The 17958-nt window shown below is 45.0% G+C and overlaps 1 protein-coding gene and 1 long non-coding RNA gene across 14 annotated transcripts in view; both read right to left on the bottom strand.

Annotated features, from left to right (window-relative positions):
* EHBP1 (EH domain binding protein 1) overlaps positions 1-223 on the bottom strand; it is a 196780-nt gene extending 196557 nt beyond the window's left edge. For all 13 annotated transcript variants that reach the window (XM_042879901.1, XM_042879910.1, XM_042879927.1 and 10 more), the window contains exon 1: positions 135-223. The gene's annotated coding sequence lies outside the window, so the exon portion shown is untranslated. The remainder of the gene's footprint in view (positions 1-134) is intronic.
* Positions 224-1769: 1546 nt separating this feature from the next.
* Positions 1770-17708, bottom strand: LOC122194364. The gene is made up of 6 exons (XR_006183124.1): positions 17481-17708; positions 15918-15998; positions 10523-10660; positions 9143-9335; positions 6425-6792; positions 1770-3435 (listed from the first exon to the last, which is right to left on the bottom strand). It is a non-coding gene; the product is annotated as an uncharacterized LOC122194364 (long non-coding RNA).
* Positions 17709-17958: the final 250 nt, after the last annotated feature.

The following is a 17958-nucleotide window of genomic DNA, read 5'->3' as shown; positions in this document are numbered from 1 at the left end:
GCCGCGTCTCGCCTCGGCCCGGCCCGGCCCGGCCCGGCCCGCCGCCCCTCGGCCGGGCGCGGCCCGCCCCCACCGTCCATTGGCTGAGCCGCGCGCTCCGCGCGAACCATTGGCCGCCGCTCCGCGTCGATCACCTGCGGGCCGGAGGGGCGATCCTCGCGCAACGGGGAGAGCGAAGCTGTGAGGGGAGACGGTGCTCGCGAGCCTGCTCTCCTGAGCTCCCCCTCCCGTCAATCTCTTTCCCATTGGCTTCGGTGCCCGAGGAGGAGGGGTCGCGCGGTAGGAAAGGCCATTCATAGGCGAGCTGGGCCGCCCGTCAGCGCGAGAACGCGCGGCGATTGGCGGAGGCGCTTCCTAAAGCAGCCAGGTGGGCGCGGCGGGAACGGCGGGCTGTCACGGAGGGGGCGTGGCGGCGCGCGGGCGGGCTGCGGCGCCCACGGGCCGGGCCGTCCCGTCAGGCGTGCTCTCCTGGCAGGCGTGGCTGCTGCTCTGCTCTCCTCGCACCTCGGCGGCTTTGTACACGAGTGCAAGATTTCCTGCCCGGTTCCGCACGCACAGTAATTCCAGCATGCTAAATGCTGACGTGACTTTTTTTTTTTTTTTTTTTAAATGTCGACCAGCTGCTCAGGATTTGGGAAATGAGGCCAGGCGCGCAGCGCCTCCAGGTTATTTTCCTCCATCCCAGCGAGGGCTGCTGGTTGCCCGGTGACTCGTGTTTCTGCCCTCATTATTTATTAACGTGTCCATTTCAGCTTCGAGTTAACGCCAGGCTGCAGAAGCACGCAGCGAACGGCGGTGCTGCCTGCCCTGTTGCAAGCAGGAAAATAGCACTATGACGAATAGGTAGATGCTTTTTTATTAATTAAAGATACGTCGTATCCACAGTGAGATCTCTGTGAACAATATTCCTGTCAAAACTGTTCTTCGCCTGAAGAAAGCTGTGGAGGTGTATGCGTGTGTTTGCGTGTGTTTGTGCCTGTCCTCCTCACCGTCACCTGGAAATGGCACAGCGTGGGCTGCTGAGCGCTGCTCAGGCTGGGATGCTGCTGGGGTGATCAGGGAGTCCCCAGAGCAGCCTGACCTGGTTCTTACAAGCACCAAGGACGCTCTTGCTATCCAAAAATACACGCTCGTGCTCTGTGGTTCCCTTTTCCTTTCCTTCTGCTGACGCTACAATATCCAGCCTCTTTCACAAACTCTACAAAAATCCCCTTTGCTACTTTCCCCACAATTTTGATTCTCATTCCCTGACTTCGTCCTGATGGTGGAAGATTTTAAGCCTCCTGGTCCACGTACAAAGATTAGCTATGCTCTGCATATGTTATTCCCTGTTAATCTCTAAAGCTGTGCAGCCTCTCCCTCCTCCTTCATCACCTCTTCATCAGAATGACTAAGGACAGGTTGTTCACCAGGAAAGAAATGACCTTTGCTAGAAATAGCTATCATTATAAATCTGTTTCCCCGTCCTTCTGTACATGAGCCTGCAGAAATGTCACCGAGGAAATTGACTAATTGGATTATATCAAATTTGCAAGAGCATTCAGCTTTCTGAGGCGATGGGCTGTGCCTTCACCTGCTGCATCTTAAACTTCCTTATCTTTCTGGATCCCTTCAGAAGTTTGATCCCACCTTAACAAAGGTAGTGGACCATTTGCACAGACTTCCCCAGATCTGAGCAAAGCACCATCCCGATCCTCAATGTGTTGTTGCTGACTGATTGATTTGCAGTGCCTTAAAATTCAGTTCTGCAATACATGATGCTCACTGGGTTCTGTTGAAGCGTAGGAGCCTGATGGCTCTTTGCTTTATTTCACCACAACACAAAATGTATGCAGCAATGGAACCAGTTTTTTAATCCTCTCTTCTTCCTTTGTTTCTTTTTTTTTTGCTGGAACAACTCCACTGAGCTGTCTTTTCACACCAGCTGATGACACCAATGGCCATTCTGTATTGGAAGGAAAAATGTTTTGAAGGTTCCCTCTGCTAACTTAAAACTTTTTTTAGGGGAGGTGAAGGTGGAATACTCCATTTTCTCTGTGCAATGAAAACTTGACTTTGAAAGTGGCACCTGAGAAAAGGTGACTCCCTCATGGCAGAACTAGTCCTGTTGCTATCGTAGCCTGTAGTGAAAGTATAAGACTTAAGCAACATGTTCTGTGTTGCTCTTGAGGAAGTAGCACTAAGGATAAAAATATCACAATTTGGATTTTGCCTTACCAGCAAAAAGACAGGATGTGTTCTGTTGGACTTGTTAACACTCTGGCATGGACAGAGGTCAACAGGCCAGCCTGATACTCACCTCCTGATCTGCTGACCTGTGTAGTGTTTCTCCTGCTTGACTTCAGCCCACAGCTGCTATGTGGTGAGACCCTGCTGTGCTCTGGCCAGAAGGAGTGCCCCAAAATCCCATTCCCTGGGTGGCGGCTTCATGTCACAGCCTTTGCAAACAGCTTCACTTCCCAGAGGTTCTCCTGCCCAGCCCGAGGTTCTGTAGGTAAAGCCAAGAGTGTTTCTGCAAGGGAGGAGGAAAAACATCCTCACCTGTAATTCCTCTATCCCACCTCAATCTGGCTGAAATTCTTCCTAAACCACTCAGCAGTAAGGGAGACGACATATTTGTCTACAGATGAGGTCAAGGACAGGAGCCACATTCCTGGAATGCAGAAGCCACGTTGCAGCAGCTCAGCCCTTGGAGCCAAGACGAAAGATGGGGTGTTGATGGTGGAGACCCACACACTGCAGACAGCACTGCCTTATTCTGCCACACAGAATACTGGGTTAGAACTGATTTCTTCAAGGAACATTCCCCAGTATTATTTCCAGTCAGTCGTGTTGGCTGGCTTGCAAATGGTCTGAACAAGTTAACGAGTTTTGTCATCCAGCTTTTGGTATCCTTTAGGATTGTGCCCTCATTGTGGCCTCAGTTTCTTCCTTAAAAAAAAAAAAAAAGAGAGAGAGAAAGAGAGGAAGAAAGGAAGAAAGGGAAATGAGAAAAAAAAAAAAAGCGGTCTGTGCTTTGTCCATAAATAGCAGCTTTCGATCTTTTCATCATGCTCTTGTACCTTTTCCAGTTCTTCAATACCTTCCTGTGTGGTCTCCCTTGCCTTTTTGCAAAGCAAAATTATGCTTGTTTAGGACATCCTGCAGCATTAATGAGATTAAGAGTTTCTTTGTTTGTTGTCTTCTTTTTTGTTAGTTTTTAAATAAAAAAACTACATTTCTTACCAAATAATTCAGCTGTTGATTTAATTTAAGATGCCCTTCAGGAATACTGACCTTGATTTTCTGAAACTGTTTGCTTTTTCCTCATTGTAATAACTTCTCTTTGTCTTCTCTGAAATTCTTTTCACCTTTGAGCCTTCTTTTTTAACATATACTTTATTCATAACCTAATTGCTTCTTACACAGCCTGTCAACAGCGCTCTGCAAAGACAGCTGAAAGGGAGAAGGCCTTTAGACAAGTGATAGACAAGATAAGCAAGGATTTGCAAAAAAATATTTCAGATGGGTACGGCAGCACAAGTGAGAAAGTGAGACTCCTTCTCCACAAAAGCAGAATCTGAACAAAGACCCTTTTCCAAAAGCACTAGCAGAAAATCTGAGATGAAGCAAGTTCAACTGCAGATGGAGGTTCGTAGAGGCACCTAAAGAAATGGCCAGTGCAGTGATGGAGGGGGTCGAGGAGTTACAGTTGTGGAGCCCATGCATTTCTTTTCTTAATCTGAGATCCTGATTATTAGAAACCGAGTAGTTGGACACGCAATCAGAATACCATACTGGAAAAGAATTTAAGCCTTTTAACTGTATTTCAATAACTCTGCATAAATACCAGAGAAATCATAAAAATGTAATACAGCTGTCTCCAAAGATTATGCAGGAAATTCCTCTTTGTCCAAATACAATATCGTATGTCGCCTTTAAAGAGAACGCCTAGTTAACTTTGGATCTACACCATCAGTCATCCACACAGCCTGCTAGGAACAGAGGTATGCTGCCTTGCAGTGGGGGAATTAACCAGGCACAGGCCAGCACAGAACACGTCCAAGAAAATCCTCACCAGGATCCAAACCAGGGGCATGACGGTCCCCCTGTACTCAGCTCTGCTGAGACCACACCTCGAGAGCTGCGTTCAGTGTTGGGCTCCTCACTACAAGAAAGACATCAAAGGCCATGGAATGTGGCCAGAGAAGGGCAACAGAGCTGTGATGGGTCTGGAGCACAAGCGTGATGGGGACCAGCTGAGGGAACTGGGATTGTTCAGTCTGGGGAAGGGGAGACCTTATTGTACTCTTACAACTGTCTGAAAGGAGAGTCAGATAGGAGTGATGGCCTCAAGTGGCACCAGAGAAGATTCAGGTTGGGTGTTAGGAAACATCTCTTCTCCAAAAGAGCAGTGAGGCAGTGGCACAGGCTGCCCAGGGAGGTGGAGTCACCGTCCCTGGAGGTGCTCAAGAACCGTGGAGAGGTGGCACGGAGAGATGTGGGTTAATGGGCAACATTGGTGGCAGGAAGGCAGATGGACATGATGATTTGAGAGGCTTTTTCCAACCTTAATGATTCTATGAGTTCTTGCAGACGTGACAAGACTATCTATTATGCAAACCTAGGCTCCTACTAGACAAAGGAAATTTGTAACACCAGAATAACGAACATCATACAACAAGACATTAGGGCCTAATGCAAACAGTGACATGGCTTAGCCCTGCAGAGGGTTTATGATTAGCAAAGTTGTAGTTAATGAAAATGAAACCATGAACCTAATCTATGCAAGGACACACAAATGGACAAGCATTTGCAGGCATTAGTCCTGGTGTTGGAGACACCACAGGGAAAACCTGTCTTTTTTGAACTGTATCCAGTCCTGGGCTCCCCTACTCAAAAAAGACAAGGGTCTCCTAGGAGTGCAGCAGAGAGCCATAAAGATGATACAGGGCCTGGAGCATCTCCTTTATGAGAAAAGGCTGAGAGATCTGAGGCTGCTCAGCCTGGGGAAAAGATGACTGAAGAGAGATGTGATTCATGTTTATGAATACCTAAAGGGAGGTGGGAGGCAAGTGGACAAGGCCAGGCTCTTCTCAGTGGAATGTAGTGACAGAACAAGGAGTCACATCCTAGAACTTGAACACTTGAAGTTCCATACTAATACACAGAATAACTTCTTTACAGTAAGGGTGATGGGGCACTGGTAAAGGCTGACCAGAGAGGTTGTGGAGTCTCTATCTATGGAGATATTCAAGACCAAGCTAGATGCTGACCTGTGTGATCTATTGAAGAGAACCTGCTTTAGCAGGGGGTTGGACTTGATGACCTTGAAGGTCTTTTCCAACCTGAGCAATTCTGTGATTCTGTGTTGTAAAACTGATTGTAAAATTGCCTTCTCCCATTTTTACAATCTCAGCCATATCCAAACTATGTAATTCAGGTTCAGAAACTGCTCTTCAGTATGTCCAAATCAATCCACATGTATTTAACAGTGTTGCAAATTATTTCAACTGAGTGTATTACTTTAAGTCTTTGTTAATCTCCTTGTACACTTCTAACGCTGTGTGCATTGAAGTCACAATACGCAAATGTTGACTAACGCCTGCAGTGCTCTGCGCTTACACAGAGAGCTGATCTCCAAAGCACAGAATGGGACTTTGGCCCTTCCATCCTGGCACTAATCATAAAATTGTTTGAATCGGAAGGGACCCTTTATCTAGTCCAACACCCCAGCAATGAACAGACACCTACAGCTTGATCAGATTGCTCAGAGCCCCGTCCAGCCTGACCTTGGATATCTCCGAGATGACTTAAGGAGTGAGCGGTCCAGTGCATAGTTAGGAAGAAACAAGTCGGAGCTCACAAAAGATGGGCTGCAGGGCTCATTCTGCCAGATCACGGCAGTGTTTGGCTGGTGGAGGACAAACAGCCTTACCCACCATTTGTCCCTGTGGGAGACTGCTCAGTGAGTCCCAGCTGAAGGAGGAGGTTGAGCTAGTCAGCTGTTTTTCCTCCTCAGTCTGGGAAGGGACATTCAGATTTCTTTCTCTGAATAGTTTTGGGAATCTTATATGCCCGGAAGGAATGAATGCTTTTACAACACCATAGAGCTACAATTAAAAAACAAACTTAAACAGTCACCACAGGTATACTTCCCTTCCATCACTACCCAGCGCTCTGGAGCTCAGCAAGGACATACACAACAACAGCAAAAGGCCGGTGAGGGCATCTCAGCCTTTCTTCCTGATAAAATATCCTGTATCATCCAAATAAGCCAATCTGTCTGTTTAGGGGAACAACAGATAAATCGGACGTCTCGCAAAGCCCAAGAAAAATAACACCTCAGTGCTGTTGAAAAGAAAGCTATCAGAGATTAATTTGTCTGATGATCTGTCTTTATGCTGAAGAAGAACAAGAGTCCTTTCATGCATGTTGAATTTACCTGTAGTGTGTATCAGCTTCTGTCAGCAAAGCTCTAAGCACTGCTGGTTTAGGGCAATGGATGATGGCTGCTGCCTGGCACCTGCCTTCAGCACAGCGCTCTTGCATCCCAAAGCTGAGCTGGCAAGGCTATGGCTCCACCAGGCAGAGGCAGAACCCAGCTCTTGCTGAAGGGGCCTAGAAGGGCTGGGAGAGGAGGAGCTGCTGGAAGAGGCCATCCCATGTTCTCTGGTCTGCAGAAGGAGTGGTGGTGGTGCCAGCCAGGCACAGGGACAACATGGTGCAGAGAAGCAGTTTGACACGAGGTACAAAAGTCATGTCCATTTCCAGCTCTGCCGATGGTTATCTTATACAACCTCTTAGTCAGCTCTGCAACAAAAGAGTACTGATGATCACCTACCTTTAAATGTAGGGGGTTTACATTCTCACACACTTCGTGGTGGGCCAAGACATGCTACAATCAATTAGAAGGGTAAGACTTGTATTCTAGTTTTTGTGATTTCAAATGCACTTGCCTTCCAGCAGACCAAAATCATTTTGTTGGGAAAGGAATGATTGCAAAATAAATTCTGCTGCACATTTGTATGGGATACATTGTATGGGATCCCATGACCAGGAGGTGAGTGGATTTCTTCAGGACAGTGAAGAGCATTTCTTCCTCTACAGGATTTTCTTGTGTCAGACTTCTCATTGACAGGGGAAACAGCAAAGATGATGGGATGGCACAACTTACAGTCATATGCTCCTGTTGCTTATTTAAAGCATTGCTGAAGTTACTTATTTTTCCTACCATCAATCTTAGAAGAGTTGAAGAAGCAAATCTTCCCACCCAAAAGATCAACCTGAAACAGTCACAAAAACAGGCATGAAAAGCCTGGCTAAATTAGAATCATAGAACGGCCTGGGTTGAAAAGGACCACAGTGACCACCTAGTTTCTACCCCCTGCTATGTGCAGGGTCACCAACCAGCAGCCCAGGCTGCCCAGAGCCACATCCAGCCTGGCCTTGAATGCCTCCAGGGATGGAGCATCCACAGCCTCCTTGGGCAGCCTGTTCCAGTGCATCACCACCCTCTGTGTGAAAAACTTCCTCCTCATATCTAACCTAAACCTCCCCTGTCCCAGTTTAAAGCCATTCCCCCTAGAATTGTTTGGCTAGAAGGAACCAAATGAAGAAGCTGTAGCTTGTGGCAACATTACTAACTGTAGATGGACTTCTGTTTGCTAGACCCACTACATCAGTTAATGTTGACCTCATTGTTTGCTGCGAAGTCATGGTGCATTTCTCAGTGCACTGCAGAATCACCTCAGTGAGACCAAAATAAAACCCACAGAAAGGTTTTATATAACATTGAGGCTACAGGATCTCTAATGTAGTTTTCTTATTGGAGCAAGAGCCAAGAACAACTTAAATTCATTAGCTAATGGCCTGTGACAATGAAGAACAAAGACAATTATTATTCCTATCTCCTAGCTGATCATTTCTGTTTGAAGAAAACGCAACAAATTATTGTTCTCCCATATTAATGCATCATAACGGATTAATATCATATTGAGAAAAACCTATTTCTTTCAAAATGCAGACTAATGCTGGATAAATTTGATTTTTATAGATGAAAGCTTGGTAGAAAAATCGAGATTTTATTAGAGCCATGGACAATCATATTACTTTTCGTATGACAGGAAGACTTCAGTATTGAATCAGGAAATTGATATCAAGGATTTTTTTCTCCTAAAGACTTATCAATTTCCTGAGCATCTCTCATTGCATCTCAAATTCTTATCCTTGGATATTATAGCCACTGTATCTTAATGACTAGTTTTATTTATAGGATAATCTGGAGAAAAAAATACAATATGGAGTTTTGAGGGGAAGTGAAAGCCTCCTTCCTCCCTCAGTATCAGTTGTTGATCCAATTCTTTTCACTTGAGAAGGAAGTCAGAGTGGTTGCACGTTTGGAACGATAAATATCATTACTTCACTTCTGCATCATTTACAAAACCTCACTTTCCATGAGGTTTTTGTTTAGGAAAATGTGATATGGTTAAAGAGCCTGAAGATTCTGAGTCTGTTTCTGAAATGCAGAAAAAAAAGCAATATCTTAACATAGAAAGGGAAAATCAACTCCTCAGTTTCAGCAGAACATACACTACATCACACTCCTTGCAGTTTTTAAGGCCCACAGGTAAAGCAGTGAGGAAATGGCACGTCACCCAAGTCTGCCAAGAGCTGTAAATTCAGACTAAGCAGGACCCAGCTGGATCCACCAGGGCCCTTTCCTGGGCTTGTGCACATGCACAAGGAGCTGGCAGCTCTAAAGCACTGCTAAGCCTCCCCAAGGCTGCTAACTCTAGCTCCACGAGCCAGGCTAGTCCCTGTCACACAGTGAGAGAGACCCACCAACATGCTTAGTTGCCCAGCATCTACTGCAACTAGCAGCTGTGGCTTTCTCTAATTTTCAATGTCACTTAAGGTTTTCTGAAGGTTTATGTGCTCCAAGACCACGCTGCCTCTTACCAGCAAGATGCTAGATAACTACTGTCAGCAGACACTTCTCCCAGCACCAAAGCATACGATCCACAACTCTTTGTAGTATCAAGCAATCTTACAAGGAAGCCCGTAACTCCTGGTTTTATGGACAGTATTTTATGGAACTGCACATTGTAGGAAACACCTGCCTGTTGTTCTGGAGACCACATGGAAGTACCCAGAAACTCACCTGGAGCTGCAGCCCATACTTCATACGTCAATTGCTCCTAGTTACCATCTGTGGATGTTCAGACCTCTGCATTACTCTGGTGGTAGCGGGTCGTTCATTTGGGGCTTGACAAACCCCAGACTCATCCTCTAGTGATATTTGCTGGCCACAAATCCTCAGTTAGTAATGCTTTGTAACCCAGCTTTCATCCTTCCTGAAGCAAAAGCAGCTGGGGATAAGTTCTGGTGTCCCAGCATGGCGTAGGTATGAAATTACAACTTGTCCCAAGGATGCTCCCCCATTCCACAAAACAGCCTTTGTACATCTTCTCTTTGCAGCTGACCTTTGCAGTGTAAGCCACTGAGACTTAATAAAATGCATAACGTGGACTACATACACGGAGTGTTACAGATTATGAAATTCAGTGCCATGTTTTAGAAGTCATAAAAACATTATTTAATTCCCAATAACTCCCCTCCTCCCCCTTCCCCCAAGAGACTTTAGAATATGTTTATGCACTAAAGCGCCAAAATGATAAAAGGCGCTGATTTTGTGCTATTTGCATTGTGGTGAGCTAGTTATTACATGGCATTTCATAAATACAGGGAGTCAGAAATAATTAGTATGCTGAATAACAAGCTTTCCTCTACAATGCAGTGCAGTACATTTTAAATCACCCATTTTCAGGAATCACTTGCACAGCCTGGCTCGAACACAACAAATAAAAGGGGACTCTTTGCGGGGAAAAAAAAAGCTGCTGTTGGGTTTTGTTCTGTTTTCTTTCCCTTTAAAGGGTGGTGTATTGATATCAACAGCCCCATGGCCGCAGGGACAAGCAGCAGGAGCTGCGCCTTTCCCAAGTGGCAGGGACAAAAGCGGCAGCATGTCTTGCTGTTACAGCATGAGGGACACGTTCCAAGAGAGCATGGCGTTCGTGAGATTAAAACTAATGCAAACACCAAGCAAAATCCTCCTTTGAAGGAAGGAGATGATTTTAAACTGCTTGTAATTAAGGGAGAAGCAGCAGTGTGCACAGCTCTGCGCCAGCCAAGGAGTTCTCCACATTTTTGCTGCTCGGCTTGTAGTACTTTTTTTTTTTCCTTTTGTAAAAACACAGAGTGGATTTTATTGCCTTTTTTGGATATTAATATGCAATCAATTATAAATTGTGAGCTGCTGCACTGGGTAATTTCTCTGCAAGAATGCCAAGCAGGTTCTGTGCTGGATCAGCCCCTGTGACAGCACAGCAACTAGCAGCGCCTGAGCCATGTTTTAGAAGCAAGCTGTGCGCAGAGGCTCAGCAGGGAAGCTGGAGCAAACCCCATCTCAAGGCCAGCTTGTGATGCTGAACGTTACCCTGCCAAATGTTCTTTTTGGAAAGAAAAAGAAAACTTAGCTCACATTCTCAGCAGTAGTGAATCAGGATAAGAATTGGAAACGGCAGTATCAGCTGTCCACATGTGCATCAGAGGTGCTTGCCTCGATTTGCTCCCCTGCCATCTGCTGTTGTGCCGGCACCACAATCAGGGCTCCTTCTTGCTGCTCACCAAAGGAGAGAAAAGGACAATTTTTAAATGTAAGGTTAAAAAAGAAAAAGGGAAGGAAGTGTGAGCTTTTGTGTCAGTGGTTTGTGTCCAAGACAGAGCTCTGTCTCTATGACTGTGTTGCACTAGCCATCAACATAGCTGATTGTAGGGAATTGTAGGGGAGCTCGATGGCACAGAAGTAGCCTCTTCCCTGATGTTTCTCCTACGAAGAAGTATTTCCAAAAGAACTACTCTCACCCTGAGAAAAAACACAGTTATCAGTAATTGTTCACATTAATCTACGAAAGCCTTAATGACTAGTGGGGCCAAAACAAAGCTGGAAGTAGGTGGCTGTGTCCCCTCTAAGCCCAAGCAGCAAGCACAACCAAATTTGGCATGGGTACCAAACCTGTAAAAATACCACCTGAAGGAGCAGCTAAGAATGCAGGTGTGCAGAAAGTATCAATGTTTATGTCTGCTTTCCATCTCTTTGCTGTCAAAAATCCCCTTGGCTATGTGGAAGAATGTTTTCCTACACTGCAAAAGAAAAGTGCTAGCCAAGATCAGGCTCTACTTTTTTAACATTAATCACAGGACTCAGCCTTGGTGGGTGTCATAATTTGGTTTTGGTAACCTAATACATAATAAGAACCCTACACAGTAACACCAGCTCAGAAAGAAACACTGAGCTGAGGCCACAGCTGTGATACCCAATTGCCTTTGCCTAGATACTGCAGTCAGCATGCATAGTCCTTAATAGGGAGTTTCAAAACAGCCTCCAACATTGGTAGATGTAGAGCTCAACCTGTTTGTTGCAGTGTCAGGAGATTTGAGGACACTCCAGTCACCTTGCTTCAGCACCGCCCCAGGCTTTCAGCAGAGCTCCCTTTCCTCTCAACACCTACATTCACCTGCCAATTAACAGCTCATAAAAAGAACTTCCAAAAGTGTCTGCAGTTTGTCAAAGTCTGCATTTGATGATAAATACTTAAAAGATCAAATGTCTAAATTATCTCCTAGCCCTCATGTTTTTGTGTTTTTTTTTCTTTCCTTTTCATCCTTTACTATCCCTTAATTTATCAGAGGTCTTAGCCAGTGCAAATGAACTACCCACACACACTGCTGTGTGTGACAGCACAATCCATCTAGGAAAATTAATTCAGGAGCAGTGATTTTCTTATGCCTTTTACTTTCTCAGGGCCCAGGAGTTCTTACAGAGCTTGCTAAGGAACCATTTTGATTGGCCTGTTTGTGTGAAAATAACCCACGTTTCCTTGGCATGTCAAGAATACAACATGCCAGCAATAACTTGCATACTTTTGAAGGCCTTTCTGCTTGTGAAAGACTAGCATGCTACTAGCTGTATCAAGAGGTCTAAAACATGCTTGTGGGACTTGAAAAAGGCCTTTCCAATGGCGGATGTAAGTTAATTTGCAAGGCTAACTCATTAAATTAGCAGAACTGCTGCATCTCTCAAGGAGTAATTGCCATGTTATGCAACAGATGAAATGCGCTCATCTAAAAAGGAAACCTCACATCGCTTAGCTAATAATGAAATAACAGACCATCACAAACTCTTTCCAGACTACTCTTATTTGGATGTGCTCCACGTCCTTTTCCAAGCCAGCATAAGCTTCTGGGTTATCCTATCTCCTCTCATATTTCTACATTTACAGTTTGATCCTGGCCTGGATAGGTAGGCAGAAGCAAGCTGAGAGGAACAGCATTACCTTCACAACCTGTGGCAATACGTATTGGAAAAGAGCATTCCATCCATCTGAAGGATTGCCACGTCCATAGGGTTTCATGCAGCCCTGTTTAGTTTGTAGCTTCTTTAGATCACTTTAGATTTAAGGTTACTTAAACTTGTAACATTTCCCTTTTTACTGCTATTGTAAATAGTTATTGCAGGAATAGGGAACTTTTTTTCTTTTTTTAAACATGGAATTGATCTTATGAGCAGCCTCCTTCAATGTGTTAAATTGAAGATAATTATACAGCATCCAATAGGAGGACTGTGTCAGAATCTCGAGATCTCAGACACTGCACGGTCCCTTGCATTTACATGTCCTTCACAGCAAAGGAACAGCAGCACTTGGTAGAAGTGTTTGCTAATGGCGTGAGTAGAACTAATGGCATCTGAAAGATGAACAGCCACCCAACTCCCAGCAAGGAAGCTTTCTGCTCTGCCCCCCTGAGAGCACACCGACAGAGCTAGCTTCCTGCCCTGACACCAGCACAGACTGCTGACCTGTGGCTGAGCAGCATCTCATGTCTGGGGAAGGACCGGTTATGCTAACCCACCAGACCTGCAGTTAGTAACAGCAAGTAACATGCTGCCGAGGAGACCATTCACAGGTTCCTTCATTCACTACACATGGACAAGATGATATCTGTTAAATCATCCTCAGTTGGCATTTACCAGGTCAGCCTCCTTTACCTAGGTGTGTTTCCCTTCTTCTCCCCCCAGAGCAGAGGAGCTGAGGGGAGGCCTGACAGTGGCTGCAGCTCCTCACAGGGAGCAGAGGGCAGCGCTGAGCTCTGCTCTGTGTGACAGCGACAGCATGGAGCTGAGTCAGGGGAGGTTCCCTCTAACTCAGGATATTCTCTGATTCTTCTCTCAACTCAACATAAGAAATGACAGAAACTCTCAGCCACTTCTTTTATAGACATTAGATTAATTTTTCATTCCTGCGGCCAGCTACCAGCCCAGCAATTGCAACCAAACTTCTGCCTGGGGCAGCAGTGCAGCCCTACCCTAGCAGGGCTGAAAGCCCACCAGAGGACAGCAATGGCTCTCCAAGGGGAGCCCCTGAATATCAGAACACCTGCATGGCAGCAAACATCCTGGCCAGATCCCATCTCCAGCCATGAGCTGCATAGGACCTGGTTGCTTGGCCGCATGCTTCAACCCTCTCTGCAGAGCAGAAATCTGCACCAGTACTGCTGCCCAGACATCTCAGAGCACAGAGGCAGGAATGGTATTTGCTGTTACACCTACTTATGTCTCTGTGCTGGGCAAAAAACTAGCCCTTCTGGCTCATCTAGTCTTTACCCAAAGATCTAGAGTTCAATTACATCCTTAGCACATCTGGTTTTAGCAGTGCAAGCTGAATACTCCAGAAACCACAGAGCAAAGGTGTCTGAGTTAAGAATGTGCTTGCGATTAAAAAAAAAAGTACAAAAGTTTTCAAGTGTTTGTTTAGAGAAAATAATTTTCATTTAAATGCTGGCACAATTTCAACAATTTGAGCTTAATTTTGAAGTGTTGAAAATGCCTTCAGATAATTTCTGTACATTCCAGACCCCAAAAGTTATCATAGGAAGTAAGTTACCTAAGAAATCAGCTAACAGCATAGCTGAAACTCATTTCCTGTTTTCTAAGAAAACAAAAAAGGGCTCCATGCTTTTAAATCTTTCTGAGAAAGATCTTCTCGTGAATAGTTTAAACTAGGCAAGTGGGGTTTGACTTTCTCCCGCCCAAAAACAATGTTCTCTCCTTGAAAATGCCTCCAAAGCTCTCACATGCCATATTGGTTCCAGTTGTTCACTGGACTTTGGTACTGTTACAGTTGGTGTTACAGCTGGAAAGATAATTGTGATGAAAACCAAGCAAAATTGGGTCCTCAGCTCAGCTCAGACAAGTTTGCAGATCCCAACCAGACAGATCACAGAAGGGCTCCTACACTGAAGTTTTGTTAGCAACCCCACTTGTAACACAGTGTGCCTCCATCTAGCAAGACAAGATGTTGCAATGAGCTGCAACTGCTGCTGTTGCCTCATACTGGTTTCAAGGGAGCAGATTCTTTAATATTTTGCTAGGGTTTGCTAGGGAAGCTGGTTTCCATTTAAAAAGGAGGGGAAAAAATCTCTCTAAGCCAGCTTTTGAATGCTTTCCTTTGTTAACTAGCACAGTTAACAGGCCTGAATATGACAACAAATTTCACATCAATAGCATGCCTCAAAGGGAGAAAATGAGCAAGGAAAAGCAGCTTGAACAGCGATAAGTGAGAGGATACCTGACAGCACAATCTGCTTTTGGGTTGGTTTACAGAAAGAAAGAAAATATTAAGAAGATAAATATTAATAGCGTTCCCTCTCTGCCAGGATATCCCTTCCCTTGCAATCATGCAGTTCCATTGGACCTTTGTACTCACAAAGCACTGAGACACAATCTGTTTCCCCACTAGGAAAAGATGAGGAATGTCAATTTGATTTTGCTAAACCCAATGGTGTCCGTGGAGGGAAAAGTATGCTAGCACTCTGCTAGCACAGCCAGCGCAAACACAAATATCTGCCTGTGGAAGACAGGGGCTTCATCCCCGTGTTGTTGAGTTTGGTGGCAGTTACCTATTTGCAAGCCGCTCAAATCCTCTGTTACATTTTTGTGTTGCCCTTCCACCAGGCTAATCTTCGCAATTGTAACAAGGAAGAAAAGGCGATGCTCTCTTCAGTATAAACATCAGTGAAAATAATGTAGCCCTTTGCTTTCGTCAAGACTGAACAACCTCCAGGAAAGCCACCTTCATTAGAATTTATCAATTTATCTATCCCAAGCACCTCCACATTTCTTCAAGTGATCAAGCGATCAGCAACTGCTACTGCTTGAAGGTTACCCTGAGATATCATAGAGTCTTTCATGGAAGAGGGTTCATTTTTTGAGATGGCCATTTCGGGTCCTGACTGAAGAAAAATAAAAACTGATACTCACAAAATCCTTTGTTAGATTTACAAATGCAGTCAACCTAATTTTTTATTTTTATTTTTTTTAAATCTTGTTCTTCCTCCAGATTTAGCTTATATCCCAACTTTCTGTTTCCTACAGCAACTTTCTTTGGGCTTTAGCTGAATCTGCACACGATTAACCTACAGATACTCTCCATCAGCATTTCTACTTGGAAGCAGCCAAGAAATTAAAGGTAAATTAGTTCACTGTTGAATCACTTGATATAATAGACTCAGTGTGTTAATCCTGATGTATATGGTCTGGGAAAGAGAGTAGAGAGGGCTGCTATGTTGGTTTGGGAAGTTTTTCTTGTCTGTGCCTAGCACATGTGGTAAGGCAACAGCAATAAATCAGAACAAAGGAAATAAAGCACTAAGGCTTTAGGGAACATGTGTTTTAGAAGAAAAAGTTGGCTCACCACTAAAAACAGTACTGCCTCATAACGGATGTTTAAAATACAGATGTAAAAGAGAAAGACAAAATTATGTAAATAATACAGTGACTTACAGGTCGGTGCAGCTTTCAAACAACACTGCAAACGTACCCATTTTCCTGGGCCCAGACAGACCGCAAGCTCCAAGACAGTGTCCCATCTCATCTTCAAGCTGTGTTGTAACACATCAGGCTGCCAACAAAGCATTAAACAGTTAAAACCAACCCAAGTAACCAACATATCTTTCCCCAGGATCAAGGCTCCCCAGCTGCTATTGACAGCCCCACTGCAAAGCAACATCAGCTTGAGACACGCAGCTGGAGGAGTAATTTGTCTTCCCAGGACTCATGCATCCCTCATGATGTAACGGCATGCTATGGCAGCAGTTTCACATGGCAACACAGGACTTTGCTGAGACTCCTTTCTCAATGCTGGGCAGGCAGAAATGCTCAACTGAAGTGATAATTACTCTGGAGCAGATTTTTCCAACATTTAGGAGTCCTAGAAGGGAAGAAGGGAGAGGGGAGTTCTCAAAGTCTCCAGGTGGGTCAAACCCAATCCCCAAGCTGGGCACTTTCCTCCTCTCTCCCTACAACTTAGTGTCCTTTAAGAAGTGCCACTCTGCACTTTCAGGCACCTCAATGTGTCTGCAAAGAATCTGAGGTTTCATATCACAACCTCCTGTCTCATGGGATGCCCCTGGGACTTCCAGCCAGGCCAGGGGCCAACACTGGGCAAACCCAGGCTGTGGGCAGGAAAGCAACCCCAGCAGCTGGCGGGACACAATAAACCCCAAGAGAATGAAAAGGCTCCTACTTGTCTGTCCCATGCCTGTTAACTTTCTAGGGTAAATGGCCTTTATTTCATTTAATGCAATATCTTTGCCAGCAATCCTCTGGCCAAGTAGTATAACATTAAATGTGCCCTACACACACTTTGATTTCAATGCTGGTCTGTCTTTCCATATTTCCCCTCTTCTCTTGCTTTATCAGTTCCATTCTTACATAGAAACAAAGCCTGTGTGTTGAGAACTGAGCTGGGGCTGTGAAAAAAGTTACAGGAGGAAGACATCATAAAAGTAATCTTGAAAAAATAGTTTGGGTGTGATTGATGAGCTCAGACCTGTGATAAGTCCTTATTTAAAGCAGAAGGTACAGAAACAGAGCCAGCAGTGGGAATGCTTAGGAGTGAGGAGAGTGGAGCCACATCTCCCTGCATCAGTAGGTGAGTGATGGATGCTGGAGGGAACAAGGGTCTGGCATTATCCCCAAGCAGGGCTTTGATCAGGATGCACAGCACAAAGCACAAAAAGGACAGGGAACAGCACAAAACCTGCAGGAATATTGCAGAGGAAGGGGAGAAAAAATGCAATTCCCTTTGCTACTGGCTAGTGGTGAAACAGTAAAATCCTGGCATAACGATCTTAAAATGCATCCAAAGAGTACCTCTCTACAGTGAAGAGAGGAGAAAAGTCATCTCTGTCAGCATTTCTCCTCATTCACCATCTTGAAAACCTGACCAGGAGCCACCAACAGCACATGGTGGGCTGGCTGCTCAAAGCTGAGAAGTATCAGCTCTACTAGATTGTAAGGTTAAAGCAGGGCATACTAGAAGGGGAGTTTACAGACACCAGTGCTCTGAAACAGTACCATCCCACCACCTGAAATCACATACCATGTGATTAACTGGGCAGTGCCTTTCCACCCTTCTGGTCCTAGCAGGCTGGTATTTTACCAGACACTGCCATTTATCATCTGAGAAGTGAAAGCCACTCATATCTTGCAGCAACCAGCGCCAGAGCAGACAGGGCCAGACATCTCTCTCCTGGGAAATGCTCCCATCTTTGCTCCATCAGGTCATGCAAGCACAAGCAACCCAAAGAGTCTCAAAGGGAGTTTCCTCACATAAACGGGCTCTCCAAGCTTCAGTAAATGACATCTAGAAGAGATTGGTTTGGGTTAGAAGCAGAAGGAACTTGGGCAAGTTAAGGGACTGATGAGCAGGGAAAATGCACAGCAATCTGGAACAGCTGCCCTGCAGTATTCAGTAGGACCCAGCAGTGCTTGTTTCAAATGATAAATCTGAAAATGAGGCCTCCAAAATCTTGATGCTAGTTTAAAAACCCAAGCAAACGAAGAACTCAGTGAATTTC

This window comes from Lagopus leucura, unplaced genomic scaffold (genome assembly GCF_019238085.1).
Source record: "Lagopus leucura isolate 7727_CA_CO unplaced genomic scaffold, USGS_WTPT01 Super-Scaffold_73, whole genome shotgun sequence".
NCBI lineage: Eukaryota > Metazoa > Chordata > Aves > Galliformes > Phasianidae > Lagopus > Lagopus leucura.
The sequence above is the reverse complement of the archived record's forward strand: the minus strand, read 5'-3'. Positions and strand labels throughout refer to the sequence as shown.